General features: G+C 48.0%; 1 protein-coding gene across 3 annotated transcripts in view; it reads left to right on the top strand.

Moving 5' to 3' along the window:
* LOC144827735 (sodium- and chloride-dependent neutral and basic amino acid transporter B(0+)-like) overlaps positions 1–16,637 on the top strand; it is a 1,401,915-nt gene that overhangs the window by 427,245 nt on the left and 958,033 nt on the right. The gene's annotated exons all lie outside the window — the stretch shown is intronic.

Below are 16,637 nucleotides of genomic sequence, written 5' to 3'. Positions count from 1 at the left end.
GTACCCTTGTCACCAGAATTACGTTGTCATGTACGTTGTCTTGTGCATGAACTTGAGCATGAACTTGGGCTTTTGCCTGTATCATACAAGGCGGTTTTAAAGGCGGGTTCAAAATCGCAGCCGACGAATAGAGTCCAGAGATTTTACTTTCATTGCCATAGATCACCGCCTCCAATTCCAATGGAAGAGAAGAATTAAGCCCTGTGATCGACTCCACTAAGTATTCTCTCTTTGCACTGATAAATGGAGACCATGTTGCAGAGGGCCCTTTACTGTTTTCCATATCTGCAGGTTTTTGCTGCTGTTTAAAAAAATCCTTAATTGTCAATTGATTAAGATGGGCTGGAATATGTTCTTTAGACGTAGTTTTAAGGACAACTGGCATAACTGAATTTTTGGAGGGCACTGCTTTAGGTGTGACTTGCAGTGGGATACCTCCTACGCCTAGACACACTTTGCTCTTCCGCCTCTGTTTTGGTTGGGGTCTTGGCAGAACTCCACGTTGTCGACCCGATCTCATAATAATCGACTGTCTGCTGGCTGACCAGCAACGACGCCGCTGCCTCTCATCCGTCGGTCACCTGGACTGAAGCAGAAATGCGGACTCGTCCTTGCTCAGTTGACTAGGCTCATAAACTGCGAGGAACAGCGGAGAACAGCGGGAGGCTACTGTGGTCACTTTCTCCCGAAAAAGTCCTGATGTCCGCGGCTCCAGGGGGGCTAATTAGGGAGTTTCTTGCGGAGGTTTTGCTGCTTCTGTAAACCTCCCGGAGGGGCGGGGGTGGTTTACCGTGTTCTTAATGCCGGCTTCACTCTGTAGAACTCCCAGCGGCTCTTCGCCCCAGTGGGGCTCTCCCAGCAGCAAAGGCAGAGGAACCCCCGGCTCAACAGCTGACAGCACAGCGCAAGCGGCGGGGGCGGCTCACGGCAACTGCTGCTGTCTGCGGCAGATCCCTCCACTGCCCTCTGCAATCCACTCTCCGCTAAGCTGCCGACAGCCGCTCTCGACAGGAAGTGACCCACCTGCACAACGCTCAACAGGATCCAACTCCAGTGCTAGAGAGAGGTCATTCCTTCACACAGTTCCCAAGACCTGTTTTAGTTGTGGTCAGGTGGGCCACTCTGGGGGGATCCTAAGTGTCTCAAACGCACCCACTGTTACCCAGCCCCAGGAACTGGCTAGTGTAGCCTTGGTGGAGGAGTACCCAAGGTGGGTGGGGGCCCGCAGAGATGCCCCTGGTCTCTTTAGGAGACAGTGAGATGGTCCCAAGAGCTCATCTGCCTGATAACACTAAAAAGTACAGGCAGTGGGTGACCATCAATGGCCATAGTGTGGAGGCTCTGAGAGACACCGAAGCCAGCTGTCAGTTGTCAGCTGGTGTCTAAAGAGCAGGTGGTCCCCAATGCATTCTACCCACTAGTTTCCGCTGATAATTCAGAGTGCCTCTGCAAAGTGGCACAGGTTCCCTTTGAGTGGGGGGGGTCTTGGGTACCTTGAAAGTAGCTGTGAGGCCAGCCATGCCTGTTGACTGTCTGCTAGGCAATGATTTGGAGAGCTTCCCTTGGGCGAAGGTAGAGTGGAGGCCTCATTTAGAGATGTTGGGTGTGCCTTAGTGGGCTTGTGTGACCTCTCGGTCAATGGCAGCTGGTAAGGGCATTCAAGAGGACCTGAATCATGAAAGAGTGGCCCAGGTGCCTGCCAGATAGAGAAGAGGCAGGGGGCATGTGAAACTAGCCCCCGAAGTTTCCACGGTCCAGGACAAGGCAAACCTTGACGGGGATGCCCTGGAGCCTACAGGGGAACAAGTGGCTGAACTGAGGGACCTGCCTGAGCTGACTCATTTGCATCAAGAAGAAGGCTCCTCCAGGGAAGAATTCTGCCAGTAGCAGCAGACGTGCCCTTCTCTTATGGGTTTGCGGCAGCAGGCTGTCAACCAGGCAGCAGGTGATCAGTCTGGATCACACTGGATATACTGGTAGAATGGTCTCCTGTATAACAAGCTTAAGGTTGCTGAGCCTGGGTCAGCCTGTGTGCTGGTGGTGCCTCAACACTTCAGAGCCTTCCTACTGGGTCTGGCACGTGATGTGCCTTTGGCAGGACATTTGGGGCAAGAAAATACCTTTTTGGGGAGACACATCACTGGTGTCAGGAGGGCACAGCCAGTGCGGCGGGCCAGCAACCAACGGCGCCTACAGTGACCATCCTGCCCCGGGGCCGAGAGCGGACTGCCACCCCTCCCCCTCTCACCTGTAGCTGATCACCGGAGGCCTTTAAACTTCTCGCACCTCCCTCTTCGCGGGAGACGCATAGCTGGTGTCAGGAGGGCAGAGCCAGTGCGGGGGCCAACGTCGCCTACAGTGACCATCCTGCCGCGGGGTCGAGAGCGGACTGCCGCCCCTCCCCCTCTCACCTGGAGCTGATCACCGGGGGCCTTTAAAACTTCTTGCGCCTCCTGCTTCACGGGAGACGCATCACTGGTGTCAGGAGGGCAGAGCCAGTGCGGGGAGCCAACGACCAACGGTGCTTACAGTGACCATCCTGCCACAGGGGCTGAGAGGGGACTGCCGCCCCTCCCCCTCTCACCTGAAGCTCATCACCGGGGACAGATATAATCAACTAGCGTTTCCCGCCACGTGGGACGCGCGCGAGCGGTGCCGAGCAAGCCCAGGCAAAGGGCGGGCCATCTGTGGCCATCAGGGGCCAGAGGAGGCCGGGCCGGGCAACCCCTCCTGGTGTTTGCAAAGAGGGTTGCTGGATATCAAGGTACTGTTATTCTTTTCTTTGGTCCTGTAGTTTGAAATTCCCCTGTACGGCTCACTACCATCTCTACCCTCAGCATGGATTTGTAAAAGTCAACAAATCCTCTTGTGCAAACTATATTGGCCACTCTACTAGTTTCCCCAAACCTATGTTATTATACTTTTACCTGGAACACCACCAAGATGGGCAAAAGGGTTTGTCCTACTAAGAAATCATCATCACCTATGCTTAAACCTGCCGCTAAACCAACATCAATAGACAGGATGTTGGAAAAAGCTCTCGGAGCAGTAGCTTCTGAAATAGAAAGGACTGAAAGGCGTCTCTCTATTACACCAAATTTAGAAACTGATTCACTGATATCTAACTCCCCTGATGAAACAGAAACACCATCCATTGAGCTGTTAAACGATTTACCGCCAAATTCAGATATAACATGTGGGGAGTCCCAGAATTGCAGTGTCCGCCCATGGCTCGAAAGAAATACCAAAGCGAAAGTGAGACCAAATGTAAAGCCGCCAGCTAAACGGAAAAAAATGCATGACCATACTGTAGATGTAGAACAGATCCCGGAGGTTAATACAGCCGCAGATCCCTTTGCACAAGTCATTGACCAGCCTGGGTGGGTGACAACTCTGGTAATAAATCTACAGATTCAGATGAGAGCCATCATCAAAGAGGAACGTAGCACTATAATAGAAAGGTTGGAGGGTTTGAAAGCAATTATGAATGAGGGGCCAAAAACCAAGACCAAACAAAGCCTTGACAATGTAACAAGAAAGCATGTCATCAATAGCCCTATAAGAGATAATCCCAACATCCCTACAAATAGAAGAGTCCTCTCACTTACAATAAATGTAATCCCAGATGCCCTACAACAGGCGAGGACTACAGAGGAAAAAGGAGTAGCAAAGCCCACTACAAATCAAACAAACGTGATAACTGCCCAACCATTAGCAATCGACTTCTTAGGGGAAAATGCAAAAAATCTGGGCCGGGAATTGGTAGTAATGCATGATGAACATATATACTGCCCACCAATTATAAATCTTCCCCTGGTGTCAACCCCATATGTATTAATTCTGGCGTGGGTACCCAAATTAAGAAAGGGTCAGACAGAATGCCATTAAGAATTAAAAAATGGTTAAATAATCACAGCGATTTTGGATACGAAAATACTGAAGAGATTTTATCTACTAGAAGGATGGGGTGGATTGGTGCACGACACAAGGATATTTGTGGAAACTGTATAGTCATTAATTTTAGAAATCCAATAATTACAGATATAATTTTTGCATCGGTGTTTGGGAGGAACACAGGCAACATTCTTTTACTCCCTCTGGGTTTTTTCTATCCCCCAAAAGTTCCCCAGCAGTTTGACCACCTCCAGCAATTGGGATGGAGACCTCTCCACAATGATCATTTTTCTCGAAATATGGGTCACAACTGGAGAAATCAACCCATTTTTAACATTCCTACTGGGAATAGGTTCAGCGCCCTTGAAGGGGTGGATTGACTAGTGACAGCCCCAGAAATGGAACAGGAAGTAAATCCTGTTAACTTTCGTAATTATGATGACGGGGTTTGTTTTCCTGGGCTACACCCCCTTAGAAAGGAAGATCTGGCCAGAGAGTACTTGAGCCTTTCCCGATCCAGCATAACTATTGGGTGTGGTCTAGCACAGTTGTAAGGGCCTCACTGCTCCATAGTTGAGGGGGAAGTTGAGCAGGTAGCTACGCAACTGGCTACGCCAACAGGAACTAAGAACCGTTATCCTCAGCCTCTGAAAATTGATAGCTACCCCTAATCACCAGACCACAATAACCATATCCTGGAACGTAGCGGGCATCAATAGTAAAATAGATGACCCTGAGTGGAGATCATTCATTGGTGAATATGATATATATATGTTCCAGGAAACCTGGGCAAGAGGAGAGGTTACCATGCATGGTTTTGCTTCATTTTGCATCCCAGCAATTTCTGTTGGCGCGGGGAGACCATCAGGGGCATTAATCACATGGGTAGGTGTCCACCTAGGCTGCACAGCTGTGCAACTTGATACAGGATCCATTGATATATTATGTGTACAACTGCACTTTCCTCTCAAAACTCCTATTGTTTTAGTTAATGTGTATTCAAGGTCCACTTCTCTGGGGGATTTAGACACATTTGTATCCAGTATCACTCCAAAACACATGGTTAAAGTAGGAGGGGACCTCAACTGCCACTTCGAGCCCCTTGAGGGCTTGTATTTTGACAGTATACCTGAGGAGGACCTCCTTTTTGAAATACCAGAATCCAGAAGCCCTACCGTGACCAAATGGACACCCTCGGTAATCCAGATGAATTGCCTTGTTCTTAAACACTCACTAAGAGCGTGTAACGGAAGATCACTTTCTGAAACATCATGTGGTTATACCTCCCACAGCAAGGCTCGAGGGTTCCTATTAGATTACATCCTTATAAATATTAGTTTTTGGGACAGGATGTCCGATTTCAGAATTGTTCCCCGTGTCGACAGTGATCACGATGCGCTTGTACCGGTTTTCCTAGAAGCCTCTACCCTATATAACCATAATATGGACTTTATGGACAAAGAGGCGATTGGGTCAAACCTCGATAAATTAAAGGGAATCTTATTAGATTACTTCTTCCCCAGTAAACCTATCAGACCTAGTAGGCCTGTACCCCACCCGTGGTATAATGCATCTTGCCGCAAAGCCAAAAGTGTATTGGTGGCATCCATTAAAGCAAAGGATCGCCCCCAAATTAAAACCCTGAGAAGGGCTTATAAAGTAGCTGTCCAGGAAGCAAAACAAAGGTGGGAAATGGAAAATTGGGACCTACTAAAAACATCTTTAGGGGACAGAGATATGAGAACATTCTGGGGAGTTGTAAACTCTGGCTCAACTATACCCACAAGAGCGCTAGAACCTAACCTGGAAGAAGAGGTCTGGAGGGAGTTCTTTGAATCCCTATATAAGGAGGAGAAGAGTTATGAGGTGCTCCCAATAACTGGATCCCCCTCACAAGTAGACCGTCTGCCAGTACTAAATGATTTTAATCACTACTCTGAAAATAGCCCAGGACCGAACAGAACCTTACAGGAAATAAAGGGCGCAGTAGATAAAATAGTCCCAGGCAAAGCCCCCGCCTGGATAAGATTCAAGGGGATCTCTTTAGGAGCGAGCCATCCATTTGGGCCCCTTTCCTTTGGGTCCTTTTTAATGCAATACTAATGGGTATGAATATCCTGTTAGTTGGGCAGGCATGGATGTAATTCCAAGGGGTCACCTCTTTTACCAAGCAATTACAGACCAATCAGTTTAATTGATATCCCCCAAAAAAATGTTTGCTCGAGTCTTGCTCCTCAGACTTTAATCATGGATGGAGGATGAGCGGGTACTTTCTCCCTTCCAGGCAGGGTTCCGGGAAAAATTGTCGACTTTGGATCAGGTATTAAGATTACAACTATTACACTAGAAGACGGTCTGTTTGGAGGGGGTAGTCTCTCTTTAATATTTGTAGACCTGAGGTCAGCATTTGACTTGGTGCCCAGGGAAAAACTGTGGTCTGTTTTATCCGAGTTGGGGGCTCCCATGTATTTAATACAACTTATTAGGCGCTTGCACGAAAAATAATTTTGCGCAAATAAGATATGGTGGGGATGGAAAGCTGATAGCACTCATACCTATTAAACGGGGTGTACGTCAGGGCTGTGTTCTTGCCCCAACTTTGTTTAGTCTTTACATTAACGGTCTGATATACGCTCTGTCACAAGAAAGAGATCTAGATCCCCCAAAACTAGCTTCACGCAGGATCTCGGCTATGATGTTTGCCGATGACACCCTATTGGCGTCCAAATACCCTATGGGGATTCAAAGGGTTTTGGACAGATTTCAGTTGTTCTGTGAGGAAAGAGGTCTTTAGATCAACCTACAGAAAACGAAGTTTATGGTATTTAACAAACCAAAGAGCACCCGTCCAAATCCTTTACTTAATGGTAAACCCCTGGAAAGAGTGACCTCTTTTGTGCACCTAGGCATCACCATTACTGAGTCCATGGGATGGGGACGCACATAGTGAAGTAAACATTAAAACTAGCCCAATCAACAGGGGGCATCTTGAAGGTCTTTATTAAATCAGACAAGAGCGCTGTCAGCCCGGCGCTAGAAATCTTCAGGGTCCAGGCAAGAGGGGGTGCACTATATGGCGCAGAGCTTTGGGGCCACTGCAACACCAAGTCTTTATTACAGGTTGAGAACCAATATATTAGGAACCTATTTAGACTTCCGTGTAGTACTCCTCTAATTCCACTTCGCCTAGATGTGGGATTGATGGCATTAGGAGAAGTGCTGTGTCTCAGACCCCTATTATATTGGCGACGCTTATGGTCGACACCTGAACTCCTCCCATACAGAGAATAATTGACTGAAGTCCTAAAGATTAGGGGTGCTGCCAGATCGCCCTGGTTTTTCCACATTAGACAACAATTGACAGACATGGGTCTGGGGTAATGTTGGGCTGATCCAGAGCATGCATGTCCACTAATCTCTAGGAAACAAATGAAGGCTCACCATGAGAACTATAGAATGGCCTTACTGCATTCCAGCTCCAATTTAGGTAGATTAACTGAAGCCTTTCTGGAAATAAAGGATATTTCTATCTAGGAGAAGGTTCTCGACCTCATTAAACCAGCGACTGCCAGGAAACTTTATCTACAATTCAGTTTTGGGGTTCTGCCCCTCCGCTGTTTCACCTCAAAGTGGAGAGTACAAAATGAGGTTAGGTGTCCTGCTTGTGATTACTATGAGGAATCAGAGTTGCATGTCTTCTTCGGCTGCCCGGGCTACAACAAAGTGAGGAAAAGATGGCTGGTTCAGATCTGCAGAAACCTGGGCAGTAGACACTGTGATGAAGTGTTTACGATTTTGAAGTACGACCTCAATATTACAGTTGTTTACTCAGTTTCAGGATTTCTGTTTTCTATGTGGTGTGCAAGAAGGGTATTTTTGAAAGCTTTAAATGAGCCACTGGATAAGAATTAGTAGATGTCAAGCTCAGCACCACCATCTGGTAAAATCGACCTTTTATATAATGATAAATATTTTCAAACTGAAGGGTCATTCCTGTTTTTATTTAAGTTTTTTAGCTCAAGTTATTTATTTATAAAGTACTATGCATTTTCAACAAAATAATTTCGTACATGTGGCGTGCTTCCATTGTATATCTGCCACCCTCCTTTTTAAAAATGGATTCTATGTATTTATACAATGATACGTTTAGTGTCTTTTAACTCATTTGATTTGTTATGGTCCATAAACTCATCTGATGTATTTTTGTAATTAAATGTTTTTTAAATTCTGTACTTTTTAGGTCACGTTGACCGAAATAGTTATTTTGACTTGACTTTACTTTTCACCCACTTTTACTGGATCCAGATACGCTAGCACTCCGATACTCATTGTAGGTCTTGCCAGACTTCCCAGGCAAGTGGCAAGAGTGTGAGGAAGTGTAAGGCTCCTCTCCAACCTTTCACTGTGTGCTCAGCACCCCCTTTGAGAGGGTAGGTATTGACATTGTGGGGCCTCTGGATCCCATGATGGCCATGGGCAACAGGTTCATCCTGGTCTTGGCAGGCCATGCCACCCAGTACCCGGTAGCCATCCCTCTCTGAAAGGTGACGGACCCCGTGGTGGGTCGTGCGTTGATGGGGATTTTCTACCATGTGGGGTTCCCCAGGGAGGTGGTGTCCGACCATGGTACCAACTTCATATCCAAGTATATGAAATCCATGTGGCAGGAGTGTGGTGTTACATACAAGTTCACCACTCCCCATCCCACCACCAAGGCAATGGGCTGGGTGAGAGATTCAACCGGACCCTTAAGGGCATGATTATGGGTCTTGGTGAACCAATAAGCCATAAGTGGGAAGTCCTCTTACCATGCCTTCTGTTTGCATACAGAGAGGTGCCACAGAAATCCTTAGGGTTCAGTCTCTTTGAGATGCTGTTTGGCCATCCTCTGAGTCTGGTGAAAGAAGGCTGGGAGAAAGCTCCCAGTAAACTTCCCCAGGATTAATAAAGCAACATGCTGGCCTTCAGAAACCAGACTAAGCGCTTCAGGCAACTTGTTCAGGACGAAATGAAACGTTGATGAAACGTTGGTATGATCAGATTTCCACTCGGATTGAGTTTCAGTCTGGACAGAAAGTATGGGTCATGGCCCCAGTGGAGCCATGTGAGTTCCAGGATAATTGGACGAGACCATTTGAGGTGGGGGAGCGCAAGAGTAATATCACCTACTTGGTGGACTTGCAGTCTCCTAGGAACCCTTTGCGGGTTTTGCATGTGAACCGCCTGAAGCCCCACTTGGAGAGGTCCGAAGTGGGCATTCTCCTAGCAACAGATGCTGGAATGGAAGAGAAGACTGAGCCTCTGCTTGAACTCCTATCTGCAAAGGAGCAAGATGGGTCAGTGGACAGTGTGAAACTCTCTCCCGCCCTGACCCCTGAACAGCAGAGCAACTGCAGCCAACCTTTGGGACAGTTTCTGATCTGTTTTCCCTGATCCGCACTGTCACTCAGTGGTGCATCCATGATATGGACACTGGGGACAGTCCTCCAGTAAAACATAAGATCTACTGAGTGACTGACAGGGTCAGAGCTTGCATCAATGATTCACCAAAAGGACCTCCTTCAAGGAGCGCATCGACAACAATGCACACAACAGCAAAGAGCTCTTCAACATCTGAAAGAACTTGCCACCCCCATCGCCAGCTCCAATGACATTCTGCCGTCGCAAGAACTCTACGACTCCCTGGCCACATTCTTCCACCGCAAGATCACCGACATCCACGACAGCTTCGACACCCAGTCACCGACAACCGATGTCGACACCCCAGACTCAATGCCCACCAAACACACCGGCCTCCTGCTCTCCTGGAACAACGTCAAATACGAAGACACCAAGGAAATCATGAACTCATCCACTCCGGCTCACCTTCCGACCCCTGCCCCCACCACATTTTCAACAAAGCAATCTCCGTCATCGCACCCCAACTCCTGAAGATCATCCAGAGCTCCTTCGAGACATCTACCTTTCCGGAGAGCTGGAAACACGCCGAGATCAACGCCCTACTCAAGAAACCCAAGGTGGACCCACAGGACCTCAAGAACTTCCGACCCATCTCTCTGCTCCCGTTCCTGGCAAAAGTCATTGAGAAGACTGCCAACAGACAACTGATCCACTTCCTTAAAGAGAACAACATCCTGGACTCCTCCAAATCCGGCTTCCCTAGCAATCACAGCACCAAAACCGCCCTCATCACCGCCATCAACGACATAAGAGCCCTGCTGGACAATGGCAAAACTGCAGCCCTCGTCCTCCTGGACCTCTCGGACGCTTTCAACACCGTCTGCCACCACACCCTGCGAAAACGCCTCCATGACGCAGGGATCCGTGACAAAACCCTGAAATGGATCACCTCCTTCCTTACTGGCAGAACCCAGAGAGTCGGCCTCCCCCATTCTGATTCGAAGCTACCACAATCACCTGCGGTGTACCACAAGGCTCATCCCTCAGCCCGACCCTCTTCAACATCAACATGGTACCTTTCACCAACATCGTCCGAGCGCACCACCTCAACATCATCTCATATGCTGATGACACCAGTTATCCTCTCTCTCACCAAGGACCTGGCCACCGCCAAATCCAACCTCCACGAAGGAAGGAAGTCCATCGCAGAATGGATGAAGACCAGCCACCTGAAATTGAACTCTTACAAGACCGTGGTCCCCATCCTCAGCTCCACCCCCTCTGCATGGGATGACTCCTGGTGGCGGGCCATGCAGGGAACTGCCCCAACACCCACCAATCACGCTCGCAATCTGGGGTTCATCCTGGACTCTACGCTCTCTAAGACCCAGCAAGTCAACACGGTCTCCTCCTCCTGCTTCAACACCATCTGCATGCTCCGCAAGATTCACAGATGGATCCCCACCAAAACCAGAAGGACATTCACCCCAGCCCTCATCAGCAGCAGGCTGGACTACAGCAACGCCCTCGACGCAGTAATCACGACCAAACTCCAGAAAATACTTCAACACATACAAAACGCCTCCGCTCGCCTCATCGTCGGAATCCCTCACCATAGCCACATCACTGCCCACCTAAGAGACCTGCATTGGCTCCTGATCAAAAAGAGTATCACCTTCAAGCTCCTCACCCACGCTCACAAAGCACTCCACAACGCCAGATCAGCATACCTCAACGAATGACTCACCTTCTACACCTCAAACCGCCAGCTTCACTCCGCTGACCTCGCCCTCGCCACTGGCGCAAGCATCCACCGAATGACCACCGGCGGCAGATCATTCTCCCACCTCGCCGCCAAGACATGGACACCCTCCCCACCCACCTGCGACAAACCCAGGACCTGATGACCTTCAGGAGACTTCTAAAGACCTGGTTGTTCGATCAGTAGCTGCTTCCCACCTCCTCTAGCGCCTTGAGACCCTCACGGGTGAGTAGCGTGCTTTACAAATACTTGATTGATTGATTGATCGAGAGGGAGGTCTCCAAGATGTTAACACTTGGGGTGATTGAACCCTCAAACTGGCCTTGGGCCAGCCTAGTGGTTTTGGTCCCAAAGACTACAGAGGGCTCAATTCAGTCACAAGGACTGACGCGCACCCCATCCCTATTGCTGAGGACCTCATTGATCAGTTGTGGGCTGCCCGGTACCTCAGTACATTTGATTTAATGTCTGGGTACTGGCAGATCGCCTTAACTGATTGGGCAAGAGAGAGGTCAGCATTCTCCACACCAGATGGGCACTTCCAAATTCGGATGATGCCCTTTGGGATGAAGAATGCCCATGCCACCTTTCAGAGGTTGGTCAACCAGGTGTTGGTTGGGCTGGAGCATTTCAGTCCTGCCTACCTGGACGACATTGCTGTGTTCAGTGCCACTTTGGAGGAACATCTGCACTACCTCTGGGAAGTGTTGAAAGCACTGCGGAGGGCAGGCCTCACGATCTAGGCAAGCAACTGCTAGATCGGGCAGGGTTCAGTGATGTACTTGGGACACCAAGTGGAGAGCAGCCTGGTGGCGCCCCTACAGCCCAAGATTGATACCATTCTGACCCCAAGACCCAGACAGAGGTGAGAGCCTTTTTAGGACTCACAGGGTATTACAGGAGATTTGTCAAGGTGTATGGCACCATTGTTGCCTCCTTCACAGAGCTGACTTCCAGGAAGCAGCCCAAGAAAGTGAACTGGACTGATGCCTGCCAGAAAGCTTTTGATACCCTGAAATCTGCGAAATGCACGGCACCTGTGCTTCAGGCACCCAACTTCTCAAGGGAATTCATTGTGCAGACAGATGCTTCAGAGCAAGGTGTGAGGGCTGTGCTCTCACAGCTGAAGGAAGAGAGCCTAGACCAACCTGTAGCATTCGTTAGTAGGAGGTTACTTCCACAGCGAACAGAGGTGGACTGCGATTGAGCGTGAGGCATTTGCTGTTGTCTGGCTGCTGAAGAAGCTAAGGCCATACTTGTTTGGGACTCACTTACGGGTTCAGACAGACCACAGGCTGCTCAGATGGTTGATGCAAATGAGGGATGAGAATCCAAAGCTGTTGAGGTGGTCCATATTCCTACAGGGGATGGACTTGGCGGTGTAACACCGCCTTAATACAGAGCACGCCAATGCTGATGGTCTATACAGATTTTTCTGCCTTAGTGAAGAGAACTCCCAAGAGGGTGGGTGGTTCTCCTCACATTTCAGCTAGAAGGGATGTGTGTGAGACCTGGCACCATTTGCGTGGGTCTCCCTTCCATTTTTTGCCCTTGCTTCCTGTGTTTTTGTTGTATGTTGAACTCTGTTTTGCTGGTGTAGATAATTTGGGCACCTTTCCACTGCGGTCCAGTGCCATAGTGCAAGTAATCCCTTTGTTAATTGTTGTTCTGGATTAGCGATTCCATGAATGGCATATTTTATTTACTTGTCAGACCCTAGTACATTGCACTTTGTATGCCCAGGGCCTGTAAATCAAATGCTGCTAATGGGCTGCAGCACTGATTGTGCCACCCACAGAAGCAACCTGTCAAATGTAACTCTGGCCTGCCATTGCGGAGCCTGTGTGCAGTGTGGGACTGCCATGTCGACTTGGCAAGTGTACTCACTTGCCAGTCCCTAAACCTTCCCTTTTCTATAAATCTGTCACCCCTAAGGTAGGCCCAAGGTACCTTTGTGGGCAGGGTGAATTGCATGTGAAAGGTAGGACATGCCCTGATTTGTGTGGCATGTCCTGATAGTGAAATACTGCCAATTTAGTTTTTCACTATTGCAAGGCTACCTGTTCCCTTAGGACAGAATGGGGAGTTTGTTTATAACATCTTATAAACAAAACTGGCCCTGGGAGCAAGGTAGAAAAATAAAGTTTAGTATGTCTGAACCCAGAATGTAAAAATGCATCTTTTAGAGATGGTGATTTTTACATTCTGTGTTTGAAAATACGACTTTTAGAAAGTAGGTATTTTCTTGCCTAACCATCCAGTGTGCCTCTGCTAGGTTTGTGTATTGCATGTCTGGCTTTTGTGTGATAAAGGCTAGAGAGGCAGTGGCTCCAGAAGTCTGATGAGTCTGGGCTGTGCTAAATAGACCTGGGCTGCATTTAGAGTAGGGAGATGAGATTTCCTTTTCACCTGAATGGGCCTGGTCTGCCTTCAACAATGCTATCTTCACCTCCTGCCAGGAAGCTTCACCAGTGAGGACAGAACTGGTTTTGGCTGGGTACAGACACTCTGCCTTCAGGGAACAAAGGATGTTGGTGTATAAAAAGAGGGGCCCAGACCCCAGATCTTTAGATCACTTCTGAGAAATCAGGAGGAACCTTTGTCAAGGAGAAAAGCAAGATAAGCTGAGGATAAATACTGCCCCTGTGCTGTTTTGCTGTCTGGGGTTGGACTGTAGTGTCTACTTGCTGCCAAGGAAAGGTGAAAGGACTTTGCTGCTTGCTTTGTCCCCCTGCTTGAAGAAAAGATCTCCACGGGCTTGAAATGAGCTTGCCCCCTGTTCTAGAGGTCTCAGGAACAGCAAAGACCTCATCGTGTCTGTGTGCACCATCGCTGCATAAGAACAGGGTAACTGACTCAGTCATCGAGTCCGTCGCAGGATTCTGTGTCCTCAAAGCACTGCCAAGAGCAACGCCTCACTTCGCAACGCAACCCTGGTCTCACCTACTCGGTCAATGAGCCGGGTCACCAACTTCAACGATGCCCGACCCAACATCGACCCGCTCTGTTGCTGCATCGTGACCTGCCAGCACCACAGCGAGCACTGTCTCACCCTTCAATGCAAGCCCTGGTCTCACCGACTCCGTCAATGAGCCGCTGCCTGCACCGCATCGTGAGCAAACTGCCCGCCGCAATGCTCCACTTAACAACGCAATCACGATTTTTGCCCTCGACCGACTCGCACTGACGTGCTGGTCGCCACGAAAAAAGGTACTGTGTCCGGGTCTGTGCTTTATTGACTTTCTTACAATTTAAAGGTTATTCTGCACTACTACTATTTTTCAAGAGTATTTTATGTTGTATTTTTATCGTATTTGGTCTTGTAGGTTTAGATAAAGATTTGCTATTTTTCTAAACTTGTGTTGTGTCCATTTTTTGTGTTTTCTTTTTATTACTGTATGTGTTCAAACAGCTTTACACACTGCCTCTGAGATAAGCCTGTTTGCATGTGACAAGCTACCAAGGGGATGAGCAGGGGTTATTTTAGGAGTGTATCCCCTTTACCCTGACAAGAAGCAAGGGTCCCTATTTGGACAAAGGTACCTACCTCCCCATTTCTAACAATACTTTATTGTTCATTAACTTAAACCATTAAAAAAGAAAATGGAATAATGTTACATCACGTTCCATGATTTTTTGTTGGTTAAAATAATGTAATAAATAAAAGTTCCATAAAAATGATCCAAAATTCTAAAAACAGTTCAAATCAATCATTCTGCTATTCCTAAATGTCCTCCTCTTTAAAAATAAACAATTTAAAGTTGTTGTCCCTAAAGCCAGGATTGTTGCTGAGTGAGTCAGCATTTTTGGATGGCCCCTTATTCACGCCTAATTGTTTTATGATAAAATATTCACTGATACTGGACAAATGCAGATCCCTTAAGTTAAGTCTTTATCACTCAAAGTGCAAAGTGTACATCATCTCTTCTCCCCTCTAAAGTTCCTCCATGAATTAGTTATGGAGATTACCAAAAGCTATAGACGAATGATTGGATGCCTGCTTGATTATTTAATCAAAATACGGCTGTGGAGCTCCTATTGTGATGTTGTTTCTGCCAAATGACCTTTACTTTGTTTATACTATATTAAGTACCAGATGTTTCTTAGTGTTAGAGCAATGTAGACATTGGTCTTGCCTTTAATAACTTGTTGACGTCTACGCTAAGCTTACTGTGTCATCTGAATTCTGTGTGGCATGCAGATGTACTGTTGCAACTTAGAGGAAAAAAGCTATCCCTGCTTCTCTTTCCTCTGGTAAGCAGTGTAAAAGCAAAGCCACTCAGGTGCCAGTGTGCACCCCTCCCTTAGCCTGTTAGTTGTTTGTGTAATTTTGACCACATTTCACCCTCACCTGTAGTCCTGGGTAGCTGAGAGGACATCACTTTTGGACAAAAATGTGCATTTATGAACAAAGAACTTGGTTTTCGCGCTTGGTGTTTCTGTAACAGGGAGCCAGAGGAGTGTTTTTGATACCACCATATATGATTATGGTGTTTTAAACCAAACAGGAGACCAGCCCAGTTCCGAGTTATTTGGAGTGATTTGTTTTGGAAACTTGAGTAGAGATTGTTGTAGAATGGCAAAATGTCTCGAAGCAAATGTGAATGGAAGGTTGTCTGGCAGGTACTGAATTCACCATGAATCATTTCCTGGAGAGGTTTAGAACAGGCTTGGAAACTGTGAATCATCAGTCTCAGATTTAAATGAAACATAAGTCCAGATTTCTAATGAAACCTGAGTCCCCCACACCCTCCACCCCTGACACAAAATTGCAAATTGTGTGGAGACACTACAGTTCAACTTTGTTTCCCTGCATAGATATTGCAAGTAAAAAACTGTAAAATGTGCTTGGAGAAAAAGCCCCACAATGAGGGCCAGACGTGTCCGAGCTGGTCTGTATGGCACTGACAGGGGGCACGCTGTGCTAAGCTCTACTACTGCTAACCTCACAGGCACAAGTATCTTGTAACATCTGTCTTCAGTGGAAGCTGAATGAAGCCAGTTGACCGCTGGGTTGGCTTGGTGGAGAATGCAAACCCTGGAAGAGTCTGACTTTGTTGTGGTTTGTTTGCTGCCCTATGAAGGCTGGACCGGGCTGCGGCTCTGCCCTGACTCATGCAGCTGGAGAGCGGCCCCGACAAATGGGAGACAGGAGTGAGGTCCCCTTGACCGGGGAAACTAAAATTGATCGGACATGTAAGGTGACTTTGGGTCTCATAATTGTAAAACAGATGGTAATGGGTAAAGGCTCCCCCTGCGAGAGCCTGCAGAATACGGACAGGTTGTCAAGGCCCCAGGAACCAACCCTGAGTCACGTACAGGAAAGAGGGTGCAGCCTTGTGGCGCCTGGGTAGACCTGCATAGTCCCTAAGCCTGCCCGGGAGCATCGAGGAGAGGCTCTACAGAGAGGCGGGACTGCCCTACCTGACTGGAGACAGGTACATGGAGCCCTGGTGGTAGAAGATTGAGAGACTGATGAAGAGTTTCCGTCAGGTACAAGGCCCTCCTCCTGGCTTAAGCATGCAATATCAGTTATCCCCTGGACTGAGGGGAACCCACACTGCCTTGGGGATTAAATAGG

This window comes from Lissotriton helveticus, chromosome 4_1, assembly GCF_964261635.1.
Source record: "Lissotriton helveticus chromosome 4_1, aLisHel1.1, whole genome shotgun sequence".
NCBI classification, from domain to species: domain Eukaryota; kingdom Metazoa; phylum Chordata; class Amphibia; order Caudata; family Salamandridae; genus Lissotriton; species Lissotriton helveticus.
The sequence above is the reverse complement of the archived record's forward strand: the minus strand, read 5'-3'. Positions and strand labels throughout refer to the sequence as shown.